The sequence below is a fragment of the Gorilla gorilla genome, chromosome 3, assembly GCF_029281585.2.
Source record: "Gorilla gorilla gorilla isolate KB3781 chromosome 3, NHGRI_mGorGor1-v2.1_pri, whole genome shotgun sequence".
NCBI classification, from domain to species: Eukaryota; Metazoa; Chordata; class Mammalia; order Primates; family Hominidae; genus Gorilla; species Gorilla gorilla.
Window position 1 is genome coordinate 99218437 of NC_073227.2, and position 22187 is coordinate 99240623.

Genomic DNA, 22187 nt, shown 5'->3' on the forward strand with positions numbered 1-22187 from the left:
TTTTCAGCAAAGGGATAGTTTGACTTCTTCTTTTCCTATTTGGATGCCTTTTATTTCTTTCTCTTGTCTGATTTCCCTGGCTAGGACTTCCAGTGCTATATCGAATAGGAATGGTGAGAGTAGGCATCCTCGTCTTGTTTCACTTCTCAGTGGGAATGGTTCCAGTTTTGGGACTGTTCAGTATGATGTTGGCTGTAGGTTTATCATAGATAGCTCTTATTATGTGAATGTATGTTCCTTCAATGCCTAATCTGTTGAGGGTTTCTACCATGAAGGGATGCTGGATTTTATTGAAGGCTTTTCCTGCATCTATTGAGATGATCTTATGGTTTTCATTTTTGATTCTGTTTATCACATTTATTGATGTGAGTATGTTAAACCAACCTTGCATATCAGAAATAAAGCCTACTTGATCATAGCGAATTAACTTTTTAATGTGCTGCATTTGATTCAGTTTGCTAGTATTTTGTTGAGGATTTTTACATCTGGGTTCATCAGGGATATTGGCCTGAAGTTTTCATTTTTTGTTGTGTCTCTGCCACATTTTAGTATTAGGATGATGCTAGCTTTGTAGAATGAGTTAGAGAGAAGCTCCTTCTCCTTGATTTAAAAAAAAATTGTTTCAATAGGATTGGTGTCAGTTCTTCCTTATGTGTCTGGTAGAATTCAGCTGTGAATCCATGTAGTCCAGAGCTCTTTTTGGTTTGTAGGTTTTTAATTACGGATTCAATTTACAAATTTGTTATTGGTCTGTTCAGTTTTTCACTTTCTTCCTAATTCAGTCTGGTCTGTTCAGGTTTTTACTTTCTTCCTAATTCAATCTTTGGCATTGTGTGTTTCTAGGAATTTATCAATTTCCACTTGATTTTGTACTTTGTGTGCATAAAAGTGTTCATAACAGTCTCTGAGAATCTTTTGTATTTCTGTGCGATCAGTTGTAATGTCATCTTTGTCATTTCTGATCGTTCTGATTTGGATTTTCTCTTTTTTTTCTTTGTTAATCTGGCTAACAATCTACCAGTCTTGTTTATTATTTCTAAGAACCAACTCTTGGTTTCATTGATCTCTTATATGGACTTTCGGTTCTCAGTTTTATTCACTTCTCTGATTTTAGTTGTGAGAAAACCTCTCTCTCTCTCTCTTTTTTTTGTATGTTATTCTAAAACTACAGATTTCTCTCCTTCCATTCTCAGCCATATTTCTAGAAACAGTCTAGATTTATTGTCTTCAATTCTAACTTTCCTTTTGTTCGTTATCTCATGGCAATCTGACTTCTTACCCCTCTCTCTCCCCTGGCCTGTATGAATACTGTAACACTGAATTTGCCACACTGCATGGGAACTGCCTGCTTTCTTATAGGTGTTTACAACAAGATTTAATGTCTTTTAAGGAGTATTTATTCTATTTGTAGTACTAGTGCTTTAGGTGTGATATCTATCATCTATCTATCTGTCTATCTATTTTATTTTACTTTTTTGAGATAGTGTCTCTGTTGCCCAGGCTGGAATGCAGTGGTGCAGACATGGCTCACTACAGCCTCAACCTCCTGGCCTCAAGCGATCCTCCTGCCTCCACTTCCTGAGTAACTTTGGTCACAGGTATGTGCCAGCATGCCTGGCTAACTTTTTTTTTGTATTTTTGTCTTATTTTTATTTCAGAGTTCCCCTCAAAAAATAACCTACTTTTTATTTTTTATTTTTTTTGTAGAGACACGGTTTCCCTATGTTGCCCAGGCTGGTCTTGAACTCCTGGTCTCAAGTGATCCTCCTGCCTTGGCAAAATGCTGGGATTACAGGTATGAGCCATCATGCTTGACCTCTTTTTTTAAATTAAACTTTTTATTTTGAGGTCATTGTAGACTCATATACAATTTTAAGAAATGACAGAGATCCCTTGTACCCTTTACTCAGTTTCCTCCAATAATAACATCTTGAAAAGCTATAGCACAATATTACAACCATGATATTGACACTGATAACAGTCAAGGTGCAGTATCATTCGCCACAGAGATCCATTACCACAAAGATCCCTTATGTTGTGGATTCAGCCACACATACTTTCTCCTGCCCACCCATTCCTTAACCCCTGATACCACTAATTTGTTCATTTCTATGATTTTGTTGTTTTGATAATGTTATATAAATGAAATCACACAGTATGTAACCTTTTGGGATTGGATATATCACAGTTTGTTCAATCATTTACCTGTTGAAGGACATCTGGGTTGTTTCCAGATTTGGGTTATTATACAGGTTTTTGTGAAAATCGAATTTTTCTTATCTCTGGGATAAATTCCCCAAAGTGCAATTGCTGGGTCACGGTCAGATGGTAGTTTCATGCTAGGGTTTACGATAAATACCAAACAGTTTTACAATAAATTTTCTATAAATAAGGAAGTGAACAAATAATGTTATACCAAAATCTTTAGAATGAAGATTGGGCTTGAATAAATGTATTTTTGCCATCTGCACAGACAATCCTATTAACTACAAAAATGACATTCTAAATATTCTGAAACATAATACAAAGCAGAAATCAATAAAGCTTAAATGTGAAGGATAAGCTTATTCATTACTCTAGGAGTCAGGGTTTTTTAGCCTAAAATGTATTTATAGTAATAGTGAAGTCTGATTCACCAGAAATGATGTACAGACATTACACTATAATATTTAATCTCCAAATGGCTACACTTTGAAAATTAGATCTAAAACCCCCACAAATGATAAACATAGCTTGATAATCAGTAATGTATATTAAATAAGTAACCACATGCTCTTTAAAGATGTTTTCCTGTTTTTATGGTGGTCCATTACAGTGTTCCATTTTAGGGTGCTCCATCAGAGTTCTTGCCTTGGGTTACATCATCTCATCCCAATGCCAAGCCCATCTTTTCGTTTGAAACTCACAGCCAGCACTTATAATAAGGGTCTTCGTGTATCATAGAAGGAACATGTGCTAGACCCAGATGGACGTGAGGCTGAATCTGAACAATATAACTTACTGGCAAGTTATAGAATTTCTCTTGGTCTTGATTTTCTCATCTATTAGATGAGGATAAGTCTAAACAACCTAAATAACTTGACAGGGCTTAAAGTCACACGAAATAACATATACAAAGTACCTGGCATTGAAAAAGCATCAATAATATTCAATTCCCTTCTCCTATGGCATTTTAAATTTTCCGGGGAATAAATTCCAATGTTTATTTATAAATGTTGCCCAAATTTGTAGTGGGTTGTTACAGATCATTCTTATCCAGGAGATTTGAACGTGTAAATTTAACAACCCAATCATATCCAAGGAAATATTCAAAGGCAGTTGATGCAGTTTCCACAGGGTCTTCTTAAAATTAGAGATAGATATTAAAATAAAGAAAAAAAACTATGCCTCATTGAAAAAGTTTACATTTTGGGATACAAACCCTATCTTCTTATTACTTGTTTTCTTATATTTTTTCGGTGTGAATATATACACTCCAGTTCAAGAAAATGAAGGGATTTTTTCTTAATTTGGGCTGATGTATTTTTATTTTTAATAAATGCTGTCAGAAACACCATTTGCAGAGCCCAGAATTAAACAAACACCATCTTGCAGAATGGTTAAGAAAATGCATCAGGAACCGCTAATAGTAGAAATCACCTCTTATAACAGACAGGAGTAGTAGCTTGCAATAATCTCATATCTGATTTGAACTTATAAAATTGAGGAAGTTCAGTGGTGGCTTCATCATCTATTTGCTATGTAAAATTTAGGAAAATATGCATAAAAGATGAAAAATGCAAGTTAATGTAATGTTTCATTTTTCAATGGTGTTTTGAATTATTATTGGGAGCCTGTTTGTATCAGTGAAAAGAATGAGAAGAGACATTTATCAAGAATTTAAAGGAGCTACTCTATAGTAAAAGATGATTGGGTACATCTTCAATAGAATTCTTTAACTCTATTGTGGCTAATTGAGAAATAGGTTGAAATAATGGCGTAAAACCAAAAAAATCAAGGTTGGCTCTGCTCTTTGGAGTACCAGGTACCACGTGCACCACAAGGCCCTGCCTAACTCAGAAGATCATGTCCATTAGTCCAACACAGAGACCTAAATTATTGTTGTGTCTTCAGAAATACCTCATGAAAAAGTGTTCAAATTACTTTGGTGATGAGATCAATTAGCATTTGTCATGAAATCATTTACCAGATTAGCTAGTCACTACCTAGGTTAGAACCCTGAGAAAATAAAGCACAGGCAGTTTAGTTTTGTTGAGAGTAAGGGGGATTGTGGGAAGTTCCTAGCATGAAGTATTTATAAGGAAGAAGGAAGGAGGAGCTGAAAAAGGAGGTGGGAGACAGGGAAAAGGAAGCAGGAGCATCCTGGAGTCTTAGAGGATCAACTGGCTGTAAACTTTTGAAAGACAGGAAATATGGTGGGTTCACCATTGTATGCAGGTTAAATATCACAGCACCTGGAACATAGCAGGTGCACAAAAAAATATTTATTGAACAGGTGAAAGAACATATGTTCTAAAATGAGGGCTGGTATCGATTCTGAAAGGGGCGGAAGGAGAGCATTCCAAAGTAAATTTATGTAACAAAGTTTTCCTGGCCCTGGTCCTGCTGAAGCTTGTAGAGCCATGGGTATGAATATAAGAGGCTGTGGAATTTCCTTCTGTAAGATCTTTAAAAATGGTATAGATTCTTACATATCTGGAAGGGTTCCTATGAAAACCAGAAGAATGATCTGAATAATCTGAATAGCCTCTGGTTCTTTCTTTCTTGGGCTTTTGATTTGTTTTTTTCAATTTCAAGAGATGCAATGCAAAATTATATATTGCCATAATTACTACCATGCAAATAACAATAATAATTTATTGAGTTTACTGTATGCCAGACAACTTGCTGAGTGTGGAATCTCCACTAATGAATTGTCTCATTTTTATTAACTGTGAGGATTTTGTCAGGTATTATACAGTCCTCCTGCAGATGGCACTCTTCTCCTGCAGAATTGTCACCTCTTGCGCTCTGGACTTGAGCCTTACACTGAGATAAGGATGAGAAATGAGTGATTTTAAGGTTGGTACACTATGATTAAAAAAAAATTATCTATATATGATTTGAAATTCCTAAATATGAATAATCCAGCCCATTAGAAATTTAAAGAGTTTTTAAAATACAAAACTTAAGTTCACAAAATTTTTCAATGGCTTTGCAGCTTTGTCTTTATCTTTATCACAACGGAACATAATTTGCTGTTCTATTTTCCTCAGGAAAACTAAACAAAGATTGTTTTTTGACAGGCAAGCTTCAGCTCAGAAGATGGATAAATAGCTCTTCCCCTCCCCTATGCTTCACTTTGAACTTCCCTCTCTACCTAATCTCTGGCTCATCTTTCCTCTTTTGGAGGGCCCAGGGTGATTGAGCCTGGCGAGATGAATAGCTGGTGAAATCTGACTGGTTCCTGGGCGGGCCACTGTTCATCAGGCTCACCTGGTCCAGCTGGGACTCAGCTTTTCCTTCCACAGTGTGGCCACAGCTAGCGCTGAGTACAGGCCTTCAGAAACCTGCAGGTATAGATAGGTAAAGCAGAATTAACAACATGCCCAGAAATAGCAATTTCATTATTACTATTCCGCGGTATTTACAAAGACACTGTTTTGTGCTTTCATAGCTTTCTTTATGCTTCTGGGCAAATGTGTAAAACATTTTTAGCTCTTATGTGGCTCCGGCAAGTCAATATGTCACATCCAGTGATAGCATCTAGTTGTCTGGCACACATGTGAAACATTTAGAATTATATAGCTCAGAGCTCTGGAATTGGTATTACCTATTTTATCAGATGCCTGTATATAGCGCTATAAGGCACTGCTTCTTAGAGTATGATCTATTGATCATCTGCTTTTGAATCACTAGGATGTATGTTAAGAACAACAAAAATAAAACAAAATCTTAGACCTGCCTTTCTTCCCAGCTGCATAACCAGACTATGGATTTAAAAGAAACTGTCATTCTTGCCCTCGCTAAAGCTTCAGAACCATGAGAAAACAGTGCTTTCAGGAGCTAGCAGTTCCCTGAGCACAAATTAAAAGTCCGATTTTAGTACTGGCCTCCAACTACTATCCTTTTCCACTTGGGGATATCGTTAGTGATCTCCCACTCTCTTTATTCTCAATTAATTAAAGCTTATCCCCAGAGTCTTTATTCAGTAAAGATGATCTGAGAATCCTCCTAAGTTTAGTGCATTTTAATAAGGTCTCCACTGCTTGCTTAAGGGAACTCTAAATTCCAGCATGCTTCTTTCTTCTGGATTAAGGGCTGGCACAGTCAGGATCTCTTGTGTAACTTTGTCCTCCTCCTACCCACATCTGTCTGGTCTCTTCTGGCCACCCTCTTTTCCTTCGTACTAGCAAGCAATGATTGTTTAAGATCTGATCCAGTGTCCTTCCTCAGAGGAGAATTCCTTGAATCCTCCTGGAAGAGGTGGTTGAACAGTCAGAGCAGTTACTGCACTGCTCCGTAACTTGTTTCCTATCATCTTGGAAGTAGTTCCCATCTTATTTGAATCTCTGGTATCAAGCCTAGGGCCTTGTAAATAGTAAATGCTCAGTAGATGTGTATTGACTCACTCAAAGATTAAAAAAAACACCTTTCACTTCTGTTCTTGTATAAAATTATAAACCAAATGTTAATAAGTGAGCTCCTTGAGCATACACCCATGGCTTTTTCGTCTGTTAACATGAACAAATGAACTTGTGAAAGAAAATGTTCTTTTCCATATACAAACAAAATGTTATTTCCATATACAAACTTGAGACACCGTGGACACTAAGGATAGGGGCCATATTTCATTCATGTTCATACCTCCAGCTCTTAGCACAGTATGTAGCACATAATAGCACTTGCTAAATGTTTGCTGAAATAAAATTCAAGAAGCTACTCACGAATCACTCTATGTTACCTCAGGCAGTACAGGAGAAAAGGCAGCCTCACTTTTACATATGTGCCTGGAACATTCTCACAAGCAGAGAGTTAGAGGGCTTGTCCTAGGTGCTGCAGCTATTTAGAGGTGGATGCCAGACTAGAAATTGGGGCTGTTCAGGTTTAGAGGAGTCATGCCTCAGCAGGAACAGGTGGAAAAACAATCTTTTTGAGCAGGCTGTAATGCAACCTATCGTTGGTAGGGGGCAATGCTGGCACACAATATACATGAAAGAGGCCGACTTTCAGAAGAGGAGACTTGGGAAAGTTTAGGGTATCCTTTGGAATCAATGGATGGAACCATGACCAGTGTAACAGCAGCCACAACCAGCACCAGAGCCAGAACTAGCACCACAACCACCACCAATATTAATGGCCATTTATTTCAGGATTGGTGAATGGCAGCACTGATTTTTTAGAACCGAAGTCTTCTGATTTTTAGTTTGATATGGTTTTTGTTACACTGTGCTATTTTTTTAATAGAGTTTTTTGTTTGTTTGTTAAAAAGTTATATATTTTCCTTATAAGAATGGTATATTATCCTTACAAAAAATTAAACTTAGAGACATGGATGTTTAAGAAGGTTAAAAATTCTCCTGGTTCCAGCCCCTTCCCATATACAAATAATGTTTTTAAAAATTGTTTTTCCTATGCATAAACAAATATCTACTCCTTTCATAGAAATTAAAACATATTATAGATACGGCTTAATGCTTTAGGCAGAGTGGACTTAGACTTGCTCAATTAACTAACTGGACTAATATGTTACCTAATTTTATGTGTGGCTTTTTTGGACTGTTGTATGTGGGTTCATTTAAATGCTGGTCCTACAGCTCCTAACAATTATTTTTCTCCTATTTTTTCAAGATTAGTGTTATTGTGATGTTAGCCCTTTTAATTTGTAACACATGGTGGGATTCAAACCACTGAGTCTTAGCATCTGTCAATGACAAGATCATTCTTTTTAGTGATAGAAGGATGGTTGCTAATAATGTGGCAGAATTTGGCTTTTCATTGTTATGTTATTAATGACTACACAGGAGAAATTATGGGAAATATATTTTTTCTACTTAAGCTTCAGCCAGTTTTCTGAAGTCTCTTTTAAGTTTCCACATCAAATTAAACCTAAGGAGATACTGGATTTTCCAAAGTAAAACTTTTCCGTATCTCCAAAGTTGGTATTTCAAGTTATTTATGTAGGACTAGCTAACGTTATCTTCTTACTCCTTGAGTTGTTGAGGTTGTATGTTGCAATTATGATGATGGGAAAGGGTAGTCTGGGTTAAGCAGAAAATGGTACCTAGTAGATTTTATCTCAGGAGTACCCTGGCCAAAAGGCAGTCACTTGTTATCTTGGATACTGTCCTTGATGCTGCTGATTTAAGGGTCTGGTTCGTTTTTTTTGAAACTCTTTCTCTTACTCTACTTAGAACTATTTATTTCTTATTTCACTTCTTTTAACTATCATTTTTGTGTCATTTTTTCCCAGTGTATATTATGTCTCTCTATATTTACTGTATCAAAATATTAGCATTGTTATATATATTATCTATACATGCAGTATATTATTATGATAGTACTTATTTGTAATTTATAAATAAGTAAATATACATTTGTGGTACTGGGTATATATGCCCAATTTTTTTAGCTGATGATGGTGTACAATAAAACATATTTGAGTCTACTGTTCAATATTATGTATTTCTTGAGGACACAGATTATTTCTTTTCTTCTTGATAGCCTTAATTGCTTAGGGCAATGTCTGGTCTATATTAGGTAGTTAATAAGTATTATTGGCTGGCTGGCTGGCTGGATAGATGGATAAATGAATAGATCATTTAATTATGCTTCTCTTTATGAATAGGAGGTAATTTTAACTTACTATTTACTAAATACTTAAATATACTAAGGACACAGCTGGGTAATCAAACAACTAGACTAGTAACTCCTCTAGATGTTATGTTTGGATGTATTAGAAACTGATTCAATTTGCCACATTTTTCAACAATACACTGGATTGATGGATTAACACAAAATAAATAGTGAATATGATTGAGAAATTTTATGTAATTCTGCTTCAAAGGATTCATCTGTGCTAAATATTATCAGAATCACATTTAGAGTTTAGCAAGTAACCTGATCTCCACGAACCTCAAAGTTCAGATTTCTTTGTATTTCTTCTCTCTTTGGTGAAAATGTCATGTGATTAGAATAATACAATGACATGATTAGGGATGAAGTAAAGGGAGAAGAAAAATTCTAAAAAGATTTGTGGGCCTGTATTCAATGGACATTAGTCTCCTATTCTCCAGCTCATTAGGGTAACAGAGATGGGACTGACTGCGAGGGAGCACTATGGCTTGGCAGTGACCACTTGGCAAATGGTCACTGCCAAGCTATAGTGCCCCCATACAGTCTCTCAGATCACGTCTCCTTTGTCTGATTTGTCCCTACCTCACTGTCAATCTTGATATCCATTTTCACCACTGTGCAAAACCACTGTACAGTGCATTGTAAGCACTTACAATATATTGTTGACCTACTACATGCAGGACAGTTTTCCAGGTGGCCTTGGACCCACCCAGTTCTCCCTCCTTTTTTGTGTGTAGTTCTCAAGAGAAACTGTAGAATGTTCTGGGAATGCAACATCCTCAGATAAGGAGGGGCTGACCTGAACAGTCCATTGTGCCAGTCCCCTCTATAAACAGAAAGTCACTTTGGCCCAGCATGTCATACTGTCCCTACAGTATAAAACCCAAGGCAGGCTACCTGTTGGGGGTCCCTCGGCTGTGGTGCAAGTGGGGCACATACTGATGAGATTTTGTCTTCCCCAGGCAGCTTTCCTGAGCCTTGAGGGGACAGGCTCGTCATGAATCCTAGGCATTTTTTTTTTCTCTTGCTGCTTATCTGTAAGTAATAAATCCACTTATGTAACTTGTTGTATGTGTGGGTGTTCTGTCTCACTGGACTCAGACAAATTGGTAGCCAGTGCACAGTGAACCTGCTTCACACACATTCCCGCGATCTAATTTGTGCCTGTGTATATGTAAATGCATGTCTTTGACGGTGGAGGTAGTAGTCATGGTGCTGGCAGGGCAGTGTGGGAAGGACAGTGTGACACTACAGGCTTCACTCTGCTCCTTACCAAGGGGTGGCTTGTTTAGTCAGTTCTGCTCGCCACCACTCAGACTGCCTGTCAGTGGGGGAATGACAGTTTTGTCTTCTTTCGTTTTAACTTCTTTATGATAGTCCTCCCTTCTGCAAATAGATAAATAGATTTTTTAAAAAGACACGTTGACTACTATAATAAGCCCTATGCTTTTTTTCCATCAGAATTTCCCACATCAGCTTGGGGTGTTGCTGATGTTTTCTTATTTTACATGAGTTTTTTTTTTTTTTTTTTTTTGGGTCTCACTCTGTCGCCCAGGCTGTAGTACAGTGGTGCGATCTCAGCTCACTTCATCCTCTACCTCCCAGGTTCAAGTAATTCTCCTGCCTTAGCCTCCTGAGTAGCTGGGATTACAGGCACCCACCACCATGCCTGGCTTTATTTATTTATTTATTTATTTATTTATTTATTTATTTATTTATTTTGTATTTCTCGTAGAGACAGGATTTCACCGTGTTGGCCAGGCTGGTCTCGAACTCCTGACCTCAGGTGATCCACCTGCCTCCGCCTCCCAAAGTGTTGGGATTACAGGTGTGAGCCACTGTGCCTGGCTTTAGATGACTATTTTACTGCTATGGATTAAAATAGAAGGAAATGTGAATTGCTATTAATGTGGGCATATTTGGGGGTTCACTTATGAGTTATATGACTTTTTATTTTTTGTTGATGAGACTATTTTCTTTCTCTTGACCTCTCCTCTTTTGCCTTTCTCAAAATAGTCACATACTAAACATGAATGCTGTTTCTTAGTATTAGTACCATGATATACCTGACCAGTTTTGCAAGAGAAGAAAAGCGCATGATGCAGAACAGTTTCTTGTAGCAAGTGAGGTGGAAGTTCTTTGTACTATCTTCTTTTTATTTGAACAGTTATTTTTTTCAAAAAAGGGTTTAAGTACTAATTATATGTATCAGTGATTTTCCTTTATAGTGGATGGTTTAACACATGTTATGGCATAGCTGAAAGAAGAATCTAAATCTTTCTCAGAATCATAGTAGAGGAATGGTTTATTATTGAAGATCTAGAATATACTATTTTTAGCAGTTGCTGGTATGGTAACACTTTTCCTTGTTGCCTACGATTGGTACAAACTTTAAATTACAAACTCAGGCAGGCAAAAGATATAACTATTTTTCCAAAGCTTGTTTAAGTTCTGTTACAGCTTGAACTGTGTTAAATATCTGCCTCTCCCCGTCCCCCTACCCCTGACAAATTGATGTCCACCTAGAATCTGTGACTGTGACCTTATCTGAAAATGGAGACTTTGTGGAGATAATCAAGTTAAGGTGAGGTGAAACTGGGTGAGGGTGTGCCCTAATAAGAACAGGGAATTTGGACACAGACACGCAGGGGAGACAACCATGAGAGGATGGAGGCCGAGATTGGAGAGATTCATCTACAAGTCAAGGAATACAAAGGAATTCTGACAACCACCAGAAACTAGAAGAGGCAAGGAAAGTTTTTTTTTTTTTCCCCAGAGACTTCAGAGGGAGCATGGCCCTGCCAACAACTTCAGACTTCCCGTCTCCAGAACTGTGAGAGGATAAGTTTCTGTTGCTTGAAGCTACCCAGTTTGTGGTAATTTGTGTGGCAGCCCTGGGAAACTAATACAGAGTCCCTTTTTAAATTAGAGTGGCAGACAGTTAATCTTACTTGATTTGGAGAATGCTTTCTGTTTCTCTAGAGTTGTATTAAGTAGCAGTAAGATGTGATGTTGGGGCAGAGCCCACAAATTCTTAACATCACTAAGCTATCCTGGTGTCCCTGAGCATCCCTCACTTGATTCACCATCAGTGCTCTTCCCTGGATGCTGCAGAGATGGCCTTTGCTCCCACTGACATGGCCCCTTCTGGTCTGCCATTTTCTCCACTATTTCCAGATCGCTCTTGAGTGATCAGGAATTATTCCGCTGCTCCCATGTCATACTGTGGTTTATATAGATAGATTCTGCAACTATCTCTTGTCTGGGATATTGACATCTCCCAGTCCCAGCACTTTACTAGGACAATGGATTGCAAGTTGTCTCTGCCTTTCAACCCCACAAACCTGTCTGGGGGTGTTGCCACCTCTTCAGGACTTGATCCAAAGAATGGCTCTGGGTTTGTTGTTGATGCATGTTCTCCTTACTTCCTCTCTGACTCTGTTCCCATCACTCTGGCCGAAGAATGTTTTTCTAGCCTTGTTTTGAAGGTAGGGTGGGGGAGTGGCAAATTCTTGCTTACTCATAATGTTTTCTCTAAGATCTTTTGTCTGTGTCTTGATTCTTTTCTCTTCCCTTAGCATCCTAAATCAACAGTTCTCAACTGGAGCTCATTTAGCAATGTCTAGACATTTTTGATTGTCACATCTAGAGAGCTGAGGGGTTTTATTGACATCTAGTGGGTTGTGGCCAAGGATGCTGCTAAATATCCTACAGTGCACAGGACAGGCCCTTATAACAAATAATTATTTGCTCAAAATGTCATTAGTTCCACTGTTGAGAAACAAGCCTAGATCCTTGAAACAAAAAGAGTCTGAAAGATATGTCTTTTTCACTTTGCTTTCTGCCATCATAAATTCCTTTTTTTGTGGCAATGAACACAGAATATTCTGCTTTGCAATGGGGAGAGTTAATGGTGAATATAAATTCACCTTATATCAGAATTGTTCTGATTTTTCTAGGAAAGGATATTTAAAAATCCTTTCAACTTCCTCTGTCACGTAAATACATTCTTTATATTAAAATATAAAACAGAGCATTAGCAGTTACGGGGACTTCTGAATTGGCTAGAAAGCCAAATCATCTAATTTGGCAGGGGACAAAAATCCACTTTAGAGTTTAAACCATTTTGGTTGACTATCTAGAGAGCTCATATGACTTAAGCAAGTGCATGATTTAGCGAATTCATGCCAGGCTTGAGAAGAATGTGTAAATGTGGGTTGCAGTCTTGCTTCTCTTACCAGCTGCTTGAGTAGGCAACTTCATTTATCTGGGCCTCATTTTTCTCTTGTGATACAGGTTTACTCTAGATTATTTCTGAAATTAAAAATTGTCATTGAATTTTTTCCTAGGATAGGACCAGATTCTGAGCAGAAATAATTTTTCATATACAGACTCAATATGTACTATATAAAATCATCTTTTTTCACGACATTCCTTAGAAATTCTTTGTTGGATTGCAGTTGTCCAACAAAGGTTGTTCTCTTTGTTTTCCATGTGCCCTTAATCAGGGCAAAGACTAAGCTGCTATAGTAAGGAGACCCACCAACACAGTGACAAAAAACAAACAAACAAAAAAAATGAGGCTACACCACATTTCTCAGACTCCCTTGCATCAGGCGTGATTAAGTTTTCACCAATTGAATGTGAGGAGAAGTGAGGTGTCTAAACCCTGATCCCAGTCCTGAAGGCAGTGGAAGTGCCTCTTTCATGTGTTCCCCTTTCCTCCAGCTGAACTCCGGGCTTCAACTGTGCAGGTAACAGTGATGCCCAAGGGGGTGGAACAAGATGAAAGGAGTCTGAAACCCTAATGACAAAATGGAGCAGAGCCACCCCACCAAATTGGATTGCTTTCCTCAGAGCTGTTTGAGAAGAGATACAGACTTTTGTTTTTAAAGTATGGTTCAGTGTCTTTATTTTAGCTGGTTAGCCTTGGCCCTAATAAATCAAGGAATTCTTCATGTAATGGTTAAAACAACAAACTTAAAAAAATGCATTTTTGTTATACTCAGTATGAGGCCTGATGTTTCCCTGCCTCACTGTCATTCTTGATATCCATTTTCACCACTGTGCAAAAACCCCTGTGCAGTGCATTGTAAGCACTTAAAAAATATTTGTTGACCTACCACATGCAGGACAGTTCTCCAGGTGGCCTTGTATCCACCCAGTTATCCCTCCTTTTTCGTCTGTAGTTCTCAAGAGAAACTGTAGAATGTGCTGGGAATGCAACATCCTGAGATAAGGAGGGACTGACCTGAAAGGCCCAGGCTTTGTGCCAGTCGCTTCTATGTTGTCTTCTAATATCTCATTACTAAAATAGAAGTGATTTTTTTTTTAAGAGACAGGGTCTTGCTCTGTTGCCCAGGCTGGAGTGTAGTGGTGCAATCACCACACGTGGCTAATGTTTTAATTTTTAATTTTTTTACCTGTTGCCCAGGCTAGTTTCAAACTCCTGGCCTCAAGCAGTCCTCCTGCCTCAGCCTCCCTAAGCACTGGGATTACAAGCACGAGTCACTGTGCCCGGCCATAAGTGAAATATTTAAAGTAAGAAGAGGATGTGAACAAGTTTTGGTCCATCTTGTTCACAATCTCTTCTTTTCTCTGTACTATTTTCTCTTGTAATTTCTGTACTAAATAACAATCCTCATAATCTACTCCAAGTTGGCATTTGTTGTCTTCAGGGATGACCTATGCTCCCAGGATGATGAGTTTCTATAATCTAAATGCAATGGCTCACATTTTAGACTTAAAGTATTATATTTCACACTGTGTTGTTCCTCTTATAGGTCTTTCTATTTCATTGCTTTTCTGGAATGTAGGGTATATGGCTGTCTTCCCATGTGTCTAGGCACAATTGTCTATTGTGGTCACTTGAAAAGAATACTTGGGAAACTCTTCCCTTTAGGGTGCAGGAGGTAGAAGCAGTGGTAGAAGTGGATGGTGGTTAGATCGTCTTGGTTTTTACTGAGAAGGAAGCCATTTCTTGCCAGAGTTCTGCTCAAAAATCACTGCTTGCTTTCTAGCAAGTGTTCTCTCTGTTGTTACAGCCACTCATCTGTAAGTTATTGTAGTAGTGGTTATTAAGTATCATTTCAGATATCAACCAAATTCTGACTGTGAACTATTTTTGTGTTAAATGAAATATCATTTGTTTTAACTATGCAAATAGAAACTATTTCTTTACAATAAGTATTAACTTAATTATCGGATCATGAATAAGAGAAAGACTGTAAATTGAATACCCGATTTTATGTATGTTTAAACGTGGACAAATAGGTTAATCATTCTCCTGTTAATTTTTTTTCTCTCTTAAAAGGCAAAGGTGATTAGCTGATCTGTGATCTGAAGGGAAATGACTTTGATCATCTTATCAACCTTTCCATTTAGCTTTCTTTAAATGGACCCATCTTATATAGTTGGCTTGGTACTATTTCCAATATACTTGCTATTTGAAATCAAAATTCTTCCCGGGTGACTAAGGAAATTTGGGTTAAAATGTTAGTTCAATGACTTTTTTCTCAATGACCTGGTGAAATAACTTTACCTCAAAAATTTAAATTGGTCTTTTGGAAAGAAAACTTGTTTGCACATTTTAATCTTGATATTAGTTCATGCAGGCCTATATATTTTTCAAGGGGCAAAAATCCAAACTGTAAATCCATAACCCAAGTTTAAATCCATACTTGCTTGCTGTGACTTCACTTGGATTTGAATAGGAGACCCACCTTTCTTCTGATGTTTTAAGTAGGCAGTTGTGGATGGTTTCCCGGGAAGAAAATCCCCAACAGGGAACTTTTTGAAGAGTTGTTGCATTTGCTCTGTATGCTCTCTGTGTTTTGATACACTGAGCAAGGAATGTTGATGAGACATGAGGCAGAACAGCTTGTTCCTCCACAGCTATTTTGACTTTGCAATGCTGGCAGTAGTAAAAAAAAAGAAAAAAAAAGAAAAAAAAGTTTAGTGTGTTAACTAAGCAAACACATGGGGCTTGGAAGAAGGCTAGGGAACAGCTAGGCTATTCTTGGTATCCAAAACCCTATTGCTTAGGAACTTTTAATTCCAGTTTATGAATGCATAGTACTTGGAGTTCTACATTTCTCTAGATGTCCTTTGTCTCTGGGAGTGTTAACAGGAACAAATGGTGTTGCTAATGAAGTAAAATTGTTTTTGTGTTCAATAATTAGATTTTAGTACAAGGAAGATGACTTAGAAGAATAGACACCTCAAAGGATTCAGAATGTGACTGTGAAAACCAAATTAATTAAGAGAAATACTCATACTACTTTAGGTATTGATGAGTATGGATTATCCTGAAAAAATGAAAATATCAAAGATGGAAGTTTGTTATATTAGGGGCACTGCAAGGCATTTTAGAAGAATATGGATTATAAACTTGAGTTTTGTGAGTTGTTGTTGCTGTTTTTCACAGAAGTGCCAGCATGCCAGCTTTGAGCCAATGCTTTAGGAGGCATGGAAAGTTTCCATTGGCCTCTCTTATGCTCCTACCATCTGCCATGAGAAGGACACACCATAGTTAGCAATAGCTCCTTTTGCCTGGGTCCCAGGATCAGAGATACAGGAAACCAACCTGAATTTGAGCCAAGCTGAGCCTAATTGAGCCCAGCTAATCCACTGCTGACCTGCGGACCTCTGAGGGAGAAGTGGAAGTGAATACTTTTTTTGTTTTAAGCCATGGAGATTTGGCAGTTGTTTGTTATGCAGCAAAACCTGACTAATACACCTTTATTAGCGGTCTCTAATTACAGGTTGTTGACATGTGAGGACCAGAGTATATATGACCCAGATCTTAGGTCCTGCTTTAGATTCCCTTGGCAGGCTTGTTTCTCAGCCCATGCTGTCAATGGTTTGACAGTGATACTTGCTGTCACTGGGCAGTAGCTACAGGGCAGTCAGGTTTACTGGCTACAATTCAGAATTTCTTACTCCTCCCATCACTTTTTTAGACTTTTGAAATTTTAATTCCAGTTTATGAATGCATAGTTGAAATTCACTCTGATGAAATTGCACAGTACTTGGTGTGGTGACTGACATCTTAAGTGGCCACCAGAAGAGCTAGATGACGCAACTCAGAAGTGTGATGGTATTAATTCCCATGGAGCAATATTTGACTAATGGGAAACTGAAGATGGGAGGAAGAAAGCAAATACCTCTCTCCCCTTCTTACTCCTTCCCATGCACTATTCCAATTGCAGATACACAAAGCTCATTTGAAGTCCTGTATGGCCAAGCAGGTGCTTTTACTGAGTGATTCACTATGCCTATTTATGGCTCATTGGGAAGCAGTGACCAGCAGGGTAATAGCATTTTACATGGCTTTCCATCCTTCTTTGCTACATCTCCCTTTCCCCCCCTGGTTCGTACAACCCAAAGAAAGCATCAACACTTAATTCTTGATTCAGGCTCTGTTTTCTAGAGAACCTAAGCTAAGGCCTTGAACTAGACCATCATGTCAAGGTGAAGATGATGAAACTGATGGTTAGGATTATGTCAACTAATACTTACTGATGACCACTGACTATGTATCAAGCAATGTATTGAGTGTTTTGAATTCATTTTATTTAATATTCATTACAACTCATGAACTGTGTAGTATTATTAGCTCATTATATAGATGTTTGAAAATTTGCCAGGATCACATAGCAAGTAAGTGGAGCCAGGATAGAAACCCAGGTATTTCTGATATCATATCTTATCAGTTAAACCACTAAGTAACACAAATAAATTGCGGAATAGGTCACTGGGTGCCCAGTTTCAATGTGTGCCTGATACAGTGTACTTCACATAGCGTACATTCAATATGGAGTTTTGATTTAATAAATATTTTATTAGTTTTCTATTAATAATAGTCTGGTAATGCTGGGTGCAGTGGCTCAGGCCTATAATCGCAGCACTTTGGGAAGCAAAGGTGGGAGGATTGCTTGAGTCCAGGAGATCAAGACCAGCCTGGCCAACACAGACAGACCCTGTCTCTACAAACAAAAATTTTTTAAATAACATTTTGGTAAACCTAGAGTTATTCTACTTAGGACTCATGGCTTGTCAATTAAAAAAATTAGAGTAAAAAAGCCATATTTAACCATAAAACCTAAGTTAGAAGACTATTTAGAATTTTTGGGGGCTAGAGAGATACCATAAAATTATCTTTGTATATTGTTTGAAAATAGTTGATTTGAACCTGATGGATTTAGGATAAAGGCATATCTATTACAGTAGGAATGGTTTTTTGTTTTTGTTTTGTTTTGTTTTTAAAAAACCATCCTTGTTGCTTTATGGAGGCAGATGATTATGTAGAAAAGCAGTGAACTAAGAATAAGTGGACCTCAATTCAGCCCTTGAGTTTTTCATGAACAAGTTTATGATTTTGTGAAAGTCAGTCTGGGCTTGGGATTCAGATACAACATCTGTAAAATGCAAAATTGGTTGAAGAATATTTCCAGCTCTGACTAACATCTGAGATTTTCCTGAAGTTACTAGGACTTTCTATACAGATGGTATCTGAAGAGACAGTTGCAGCTACACTTTTGATGATAAGTTATGCTGTTTCCCTCTTCTAAGACTTCCCTTTATCTGTTACTTAGTTTGGCAGATTACATGTTCTTTAAGATTCATTTCAAATACCTTTTTTTTGGTTTTTAAATTTGTGAACCTCCCTTGACATTCTCAGGCAATTTCCTACTTTTTACCCATAGGATAGCTTTATATACCTATGCTGTAATTTTTACTCCATCATTTTGTGATTATTTGTATATATGTTTCTCACTATACTATGGACATTTAAAAAACCACAACTAAGTATTTATTATACTTTAAGAAGGGAATCAATTGCGGTAGTGTTATAGAAGCTATGTATATTTTTCCTAATGCCTTATGTGTTCATAGACTGTAGGTACAAACACTTTAATCATCAAACTCCACTTTTTGCCTCTAAAAATATACTAGCTCATGTGCATGAAGAGACTTGTGTAAGTTTCTTTATTGTAGCAGTGTTTGAATTATTTTACTAACTGGGACTACAGGCATATGCCACCATGCCTGGCTGGGTTTTTTTGTTTTGATTTTTTTTTTTTTTTGGTAGAGATGGGATTTCACCATGTTACCCAGGCTGGTCTTGAACTCCTGGGTTCAACTGATCTACCCACCTTGGCCTCCCAAAGTGCTGGAATTACAGGTGTGAGCCACTATGCATGGCCTGTTTTCATTTTAATAGCCCCAATGACATATAATTGACTGTATTACTTTACTACGACTGCTATAACAAAATACCACAGACTGAGTGGCTTAAACGTACAGAAATGTATTTATTCACATTTCTGGAAGCTAAAATTCAGTTGAAGGTATCAGCAGGATTGATTTCTTCTGAGGCCTCTCTCCTGGGCTTGCAGATGGTCACCTTCTTGCTATGTCCCTACATGGTCATCCTGTGGTCTGTGTCTTAATCTTCTCTTCTCTTCCAAAACAACAACAACAACAAAATTCCAGTTTTATTGAATAAGGGCCCACCAATATGACCTTATTTTACCTCAGTTCTCTCTTGAAAGGTCTTATCTCGAAATATAGTAACAATCTGATGTAACGGTGGGTAAGACTTCAACATATGAATTTTGGAGGATACAATTAAGTTCATAACATTGACCTACCATAAAATGCACATAAAGGGTACAGTGTGATGTTCTGAGATATACATACATCTACAAAACTATCACAGTCAAGATAATGAATATGTCCATTGTCCTTTCATATTTTCCATGGCCTCTTTGTCATCCCTTCCTTTAGCCTTTCCCTACCTTCCTCAATTCCTATGCAATCATTGATCTGCTTTTGATCACTGTATATTAGTTTGTATTTTCTAGAATGTAATACACATGGAATCATATAGATTATACTCATTTTGTTATTCAGCCTAATTATTTTGAGGCTCAGCTATAATGTAGCACATACCAATAACTTACTCATTTTTGTTGCTGAGTAATATTCCATTGTATGGGTGTGCCATAGTTTCTTTATCCATTCATCTGTTTATGGACATTTGGGTTCTTTCTAGTTTGGGCCATTAAAAATAAAGCTGCTATGTACATTTGTGTACAGGTCTTATGTGGACATATTCTTTTATTTCTCTTGGGTAAATACCCAATAGTAAAATGGCTGGATTTTGTGGTAACCTTAAAAAAAAGTCTACTGTTTTTCAAAGTAGTTGTAGTATTTTATGATTTAATTTAATTTACAAATCTATATCTTAAATGACAAATAAAAATTGCATACATTTATGGTATACAATGTGATGTTTTGATATATGTATAGATTGTGGAATTATTACATCAAGCTTGTTAACATATCTATCACCTCACATGCTTATTTTTTTGAGGAAATAACAGTTAAAATCTCTTTCCACAATTTCAAGTTTAGATTATTATTTACTATAGTCTCCATGTTGTGTAATCATTCTCCAAAATTTATTTCTCCTGTCTAACTGAAACTTTTTACTCTTTGACCAACATCTCCACATTGTCCCCACATTCACAAGCCCCTGGTAACCATCTTTCAATTCTCTGCTTCTATGAGTTCAACTCTTTTAGATTCCACATAAAAGTAAGATCATACAGTATTTGTCTTTCTGTGCATGGCTTATTACACTCAGCATAATATCCTCCAAATTTATCTATGTTGTCACAAATGATTAGATTTCCTTTTTTATGGCTGAATGGCTGAATACTATTCCACTGTGTATATATACTACATTTTATTTATTCCCATTAATAGACACTTAGGTGGATTCCATGTCTTGAAATTGTGAATAATCTGCAATGAACATAGAAGTACAGATATCTCACTGACTTACTGATTTCATTTCCTTTGGATAAATACCCAGAAGTAGGATTGCTGGATCATATGGTTGTTTTATTTTTGATTTGTTGATTAACATCTATGCTGTTTCCTCCAATGACCATGGGTTATACTATTTTATAATTCTGCCATCAAGTGTATGAGAGTTCCAGTTCTCCTATATCTTTACCAATGCTTGGTATGGTCAATTTCTACTTATTTGTTTGTTTATTGATATTTAAAATTTTATCCATTTACCCAGGTATGAAGGGGCATCTCATTGTGGTTCCAATTTCCATTTCCATAATGACTAATGATGTTGAGACTCTTTTCGTGTGTTTATTTGCCACTCATTATCTTTTTTGCTGAAGTGTCTGTTCAAATCTTTTGTCCTTTAAAACATTGGGTTATTTCTTTTGAATACAGTGATTCAATTTATTTTGAATCACTATGTATTCTGGATACTAGTTTTTTAAAAAATTATAGAAATCATTTGGAAATATATTCTTCCATCCTGTGGCTTATTTTCTTATTCTATTAGCAGTATCTTTTGAAGAACAGTACATTTAATTTTGATAAGGTCCAATTTGTCAGTTTGTTCTTTCATAGATTATTTTTGTTATATCTGAAAAATCTGCCTATCATAAGGTCACAAAAGTTATTCTCCTATTTTAAAAAGAAGTTTTGTCATTTTATTTTCAGTTAAGTCAGTGATTCATTTTAAGTTAATTTTTGCATGTGGCAAAATAAATAGATATATTAAGGGGCAGATTCAAGTTTCTTTTTTGCATGTGGATATCCAGTTGCTCCAGCATTGTTTTTGAAAAGACTATCCTTTCTCTGTTAGATTTTCTTTGCATCCTTGTGGAAAACATTTGCTCATGTATGTGTGGGGGTGTCTTTCTTTCTTTCTTTCTTTTTTTTTTTTTTTGAGACAGAGTCTCTCCCTGTCACCCAGGCTGGAGTGCAGTGGCACAATCTTGGCTCACTGCAGCCTCCGCCTCCCGGGTTCAAGTGATTCTCATCCCTCAGCTTCCTGAGTAGCTGAGATTACAGGCATGTGTCACCATGCCTGGCTAATTTTTCTTTTTTTGTATTTTTAGTAAAGATGGGGTTTCACCATTGGCCAGGCTGGTCTTGAACTCCTGACCTCAGATGATCCTCCCACCTCGGCCTCCCAAAGTGCTGGGATTACAGGCATGAGACACCTTGCCTGGCCAGGTCTATTTCTTCATTGATCTACTGGTGTATGTTACAAGTACTACATTTATTTGATTACTTACAAGAAGTCTTGAATCAAATAGTGTTAACCCCCCAACTTGTTTGTTCTTTTTTAAAGTTGCTATTGTTTCTTGCCACTGAGCTAAAAAATAGTTGCTGTTGACTATTTTAGGTTCTTTGCATTTTCATATGTGTTTTGTCAATTTCTACAAAAGTCCTCCTGGGATTTTGATTGGAATTTGCTGGAATCTGTAGAATAATTTGGGAAGAAATGACATCTTTAAAATATTGAG

The 22187-nt window shown here is 37.1% G+C and overlaps 1 long non-coding RNA gene across 2 annotated transcripts in view; it reads left to right on the forward strand.

Annotated features, from left to right (window-relative positions):
• LOC101129396 (uncharacterized) overlaps nt 1-22187 on the forward strand; it is a 363952-nt gene that overhangs the window by 7611 nt on the left and 334154 nt on the right. The window contains exons 2-4 of one of the 2 annotated variants that reach the window (XR_010133402.1): nt 1501-1598; nt 1708-1795; nt 4950-5061. This is a non-coding gene — a long non-coding RNA (uncharacterized lncRNA). Of the gene's footprint in view, nt 1-1500; nt 1599-1707; nt 1796-4938; nt 5062-22187 lie in introns of both variants that reach the window. The other variant, XR_008679200.2, reaches the window with a different exon arrangement.